Source organism: Sinocyclocheilus anshuiensis, unplaced genomic scaffold (genome assembly GCF_001515605.1).
Source record: "Sinocyclocheilus anshuiensis isolate Anshui unplaced genomic scaffold, SAMN03320099.WGS_v1.1 scaffold1382, whole genome shotgun sequence".
Taxonomy (NCBI): Eukaryota; Metazoa; Chordata; class Actinopteri; order Cypriniformes; family Cyprinidae; genus Sinocyclocheilus; species Sinocyclocheilus anshuiensis.
In genome coordinates, this window is record NW_015554207.1 from 250,766 (window position 1) to 256,200 (window position 5,435).

Consider the following 5,435-nt stretch of genomic DNA (forward strand, 5'->3'; position numbering starts at 1 on the left):
TTCTTACTTTTGGAAACCTAATTGTTTTATAATTACTATTATTATTATTATTATTTCTGTTGTTTCTAGAAGTAGTAATTTTGATAATAGTCAATAGAAAAAATATAACCACACACACATTGTTTGTCCACAGAATAATTACATTATTAAATAAAAAGCGTCCCCGCACGAACCTCTACCTCCGCCTGCAGGACCTCAATTTCAGACTCAGTAAAAAGTTTTTGCTTTTTCTTTGTGCTCATCATTCTCAAGCATAGAAAGTCGGACATTGGCTTGTGCTCTTTTATATAGTAATGATATTAATTAGGGGGAGTTTACAAGGCGGAGATCTGACACCAGTCAGCTGCGCACAATTTCAAGATAATTTGCGATTTATAAATGTCACATCTGGAAGAGAGGCGTACGCACATGTTTTTGTGGGCACGTTCATTTTCTCTGAATCACACTTACACACTTTTGAAAAATTATCTTAGAACAAATTTAGTACGGTTTATACGCAACATTTTATAAATGAGGCCCTAGAACACTTCCTCTCTGCTGGCCTGGTCCGAATCATCTGATAAGAGCTGAGGATCCAGGTCTAGTGGAGTGAAATGCAACTAGAACCACAATTGTCTTGACCAGAATACAGGAGATGCACAGGACAAAACTGATCCCAAATGCAGCCTGTTGAATCCTACATGACCAGAGTGATGGCTGGCCTACAAACACCAGCGAGCACAAGAAGCAGAGTTTGAGAGACAGCGGGAGCAGGAGGCTGAGCTCAGAGTTGTTGGCTTTAACTACCGGAGTGCTCCTATGGTACAGGAAAATCACAGCCACTGTAGCTGTAATGATGGCACCCGAAACGGCAACACTTACCAGTGTGATGCCCATTGTTTCTCTAAAGGGGAGGAACTCAGTCTCGCAGGGCACACATTCATTTCTGAAACTATTACACCAGAACTCTTGGGGACAGCGAAAACATTTTATTGAGCCTAGGGGAAAAATTATAAAGAGAAACATTAAAGCTTTAAGGTATTTAGTGACTTTATAAATTAGTGTTAGAACACGTTATTGACCTGTGCTGTTACTGATTTATCCCTCCGTACAGGGCAGGCAGTCAAAACAGCACACTGACAGACCCTTCTTAATGGCTTTACGTGCCCCAGGTGGACACTCAGAAGTGCACACGGATACAGGCATCTGGGAACACGTTACACAATATATTACACCTTTGTTATATAATTGTTTAGATTTATATTAGAAGCCCATCTAACCTTCACAGAGTCTCCAGGCCATGAAATAGCCAACTCAGTAATAATGAGCTGGTTCCCATCCACTCGTCCGATGGAAACATACTGGAGTGAACCATCAGGAGCTCCCTGCCAGTTCAGCAGGTTATAGACAGGTGGAATGCTGCCATCCTGGAAATAAAACTCCTCTCCTAACTGAGTGGTGAAAATGAACTTGTCCAATGTGCTGTAAAAGCTGAACATGTCAGGAAAAGAGAGAATATTTAATATGTTTGGAGCAACCATAAAATTAATGGGACAAAATATAATTAACCCATAATTAAAATAAAGAATTTTAATGCAGATTCTTAAAACTAATACCAAATACTTAGCAATAAACATTGTATGCATTGTTTATAAAAGTGCATAAATGTGAATAAATATGCCTTACTTGAAAGGTTATCTTACTTAATCAAATGAACACAATTCGAATGTTTCAATTCGTCTAAGTACATAATTAAGGTTCTGAATTAATTATGTTCTGTGCTGGCAATTTTTTACAGCTCATTATTTAACAGTCGTTTTAACCTTATACATACGCTGCTTTTATACAATCTTAAATTGAAAGAGTAGGAGATAATAAATTATGTAAATAAAATTAAACTAAAAGATTATAATTTTCAGTCAATTAAAATAACAAAATATTTCAATAAATACAAGTCTAAAACACATTAAAAATCTAACGTCTTGTAAAAACACTTCTTATTATCGTTTAAAAAGTTTGCTTTCTTTAAAATGTATGCCAGTTAGGTAGTTGTGTTAATATCTTGTTATCTGATGCAATGACATTTTAATAGGGCTGACAGTTAAATGCATTAATTGAATTAATTAGTTCTGGAAAAATAATGTGATTAAAATATTTTAACGCAGTTAACGCACCTGCCCCAGACCTGTCATCTTACATTTTATACAGTTGACTTTTGAAAAACATGGGCAACAACTAGTCCATACATATGTGCCCTTAAAATTTGAGATATTGGGCCAAAAAAAAGGCACTATGAGTTTTTGCATCACATGAGCAGCGAGAGCAATATCACACGAGTGTTGTTTTTGTCCCAAATAACACGAGTGCAAATGTAATTTTATACAACAGGTCAGTAAATAAGAAGTTAATATTGTGTTATATTTTAAACACAATATTGTCTGTTTTTGCTCAGTTTTGCTAACGCAAATATTACATATGACACAGAAGAACTGTTGTGCGTCTCAGAGCAACACAGCGGTGTTTCCTTTCTGAATGTTTTGAACAAATCGGGTGAACCAATGATTCAATGGCCCATTCATAAAGAGAGCCATTTAACATTCCTGAATGAATCGGCCATTCGAACAAATGAATGAATGACTTATTCATTAAAACATTTACCGCCACCGACTGGTTTCTTATCTAGAGTATCACTTCATTAAAAGAATCATTTCATTTTTACATATTAATAAAAAATCTATATTATTTAAAAAATCGAATTAAAGGGAGAGTTCACCCAAAAAAAAAAAAAAAAAAAAAAAAAAAAAATAATTTATATTTCATGCTTTTTCATGTAACACAATAATGGCTTTAAATTTTCTTTTGTGGGTAATTTCTCAGTCAAATTTAATGGGCAATTAATATGGTATTAACTAGATTAATTAATTGCCACATTGTGTAATAAATTCGATTTTAAAAAAATTGAATCGATTGACAGCCCTCTTTTTTTTTTTTGACCACTATAGAAATAAATATAATAAAAATAAATAAATAAAAAGATGTCACATGAGATGCCTACCTCTGCTGGGGTGATGTTGTCTGGAGAGGAGCACTTTGGTTTTATTTTAGGATCAGAGTTATTTTGCGGGGTGCACGCCAGCAAAGAATGAAGTGCATGAGCAGCAGCATTTTCAGCTAAATAAATAAAATAAATATCTGTCAGTTGAAAAGTATCGGTAAATCAACTCTGAACCCCCTCCATACTCTCTCTGCCACCTCTGCCACTCAGGGCTTTCTGAATGGCCTTGGAAGAGCTTTTCATAAGGCTACAGCCAAATGTATTTTCCCACAAGGTCCTCAAGAATTCATCATCAGGGTAATGGGCAGGATGTAGCTGCCAGAGATGTGCATCAAAACCAGGTATAGGTGCACTTCATAAAGCTACACCCAGTGTAGCGATGGTGTAGAGCTGGGGATTGGCCAAGAGATAGGTGCTAGTGCTTCAGATCTCACTGGCCAGGAACAGCCTGCCTGTCACGTTCCTATGGACCAATTCCAAAAGAAACACCTCTACATCCATATACCAAGAAAACACCAGGATTACGTGGGCAGAAGAGGCTTGGATTGTTGCAGCGGCACGGGCCACATCCTTTGCCAACTGCTCCATGTAAAGTGTGTGAAAAAAGGCCAAGCAGATTCCCATGCCCTTGATTTTCTTTTCAAACACCTGTACAGCCCCGCGTCCATAGTCATTATCAGCAACCACGGCTCCAACCCCGGTCCAGCCGAAGCGTTTGGCCATCTGTGCCATGGTGCATGCCTGATAGGCATCACTGGGGACAGTGCGGAAATTAGGGTACTTTTGTCTGTCACTAAGACACGGGCAGCTGGCCAGGTAGCTGATCTGAAATAAAATTTCAAACATTATTTGACAGCGCACGCATTTAAATGTCATATTTACAAATGACTAAACATCAATTCTATCCACATTTTTTGGTGGGTAATAGGCTATAACCTCACCACTGCGATCTGCATGGGACTCAGGGTCCTGGACAGAAGAATGCTTTGTGTAGAAGAAGAATCTCCAATGAGGACGTTGGCGGGTCTAGTGGTGTTTTGTTTTGTTTTCTCCACTGATCATTGACATAACGGGATACGGGAACAGCTATCCATTACGTGATAACCCAGTTGCACCCCTGGCAACAGAGAGGGGCTACGGTTAATTTCCTCAACTGCAAAAACAATTGCCTGAGCCCAGCTCACAGAATGTTCCAAAAAACTGACAACAGACAAACAATTTCCAGTATAATAACAATTATTATTATTGTTGTTGCTATTATTATACTAAAAAAATTATATTTATTATAATAATTATACTGGAAATTATTTGTCTGCTGTCAGACAAACAATTTATTATTTATGTCCGGGATAGATAGATAGATAGATAGATAGATAGATAGAGATATATATATATATATATATATATATATATAGATATAATTATTAGAATTCTTTTTCTGTAAATAAATTGAAAGAGTAGGAGATAATAAATTATGTAAATAAAATTAAACTAAAAGATTATAATTTTCAGTCAATTAAAATAACAAAATATTTCAATAAATACAAGTCTAAAACACATTAAAAATCTAACGTCTTGTAAAAACACTTCTTATTATCGTTTAAAAAGTTTGCTTTCTTTAAAATGTATGCCAGTTAGGTAGTTGTGTTAATATCTTGTTATCTGATGCAATGACATTTTAATAGGGCTGACAGTTAAATGCATTAATTGAATTAATTAGTTCTGGAAAAATAATGTGATTAAAATATTTTAACGCAGTTAACGCACCTGCCCCAGACCTGTCATCTTACATTTTATACAGTTGACTTTTGAAAAACATGGGCAACAACTAGTCCATACATATGTGCCCTTAAAATTTGAGATATTGGGCCAAAAAAAAGGCACTATGAGTTTTTGCATCACATGAGCAGCGAGAGCAATATCACACGAGTGTTGTTTTTGTCCCAAATAACACGAGTGCAAATGTAATTTTATACAACAGGTCAGTAAATAAGAAGTTAATATTGTGTTATATTTTAAACACAATATTGTCTGTTTTTGCTCAGTTTTGCTAACGCAAATATTACATATGACACAGAAGAACTGTTGTGCGTCTCAGAGCAACACAGCGGTGTTTCCTTTCTGAATGTTTTGAACAAATCGGGTGAACCAATGATTCAATGGCCCATTCATAAAGAGAGCCATTTAACATTCCTGAATGAATCGGCCATTCGAACAAATGAATGAATGACTTATTCATTAAAACATTTACCGCCACCGACTGGTTTCTTATCTAGAGTATCACTTCATTAAAAGAATCATTTCATTTTTACATATTAATAAAAAATCTATATTATTTAAAAAATCGAATTAAAGGGAGAGTTCACCCAAAAAAAAAAAAAAAAAAAAAAAAAAAAAAAAA

The 5,435-nt window shown here is 35.5% G+C and overlaps 1 pseudogene; it reads right to left on the bottom strand.

Annotated features, from left to right (window-relative positions):
- Window positions 1–5,435, bottom strand: part of LOC107671064 (extracellular calcium-sensing receptor-like) — a 16,114-nt pseudogene that overhangs the window by 1,544 nt on the left and 9,135 nt on the right.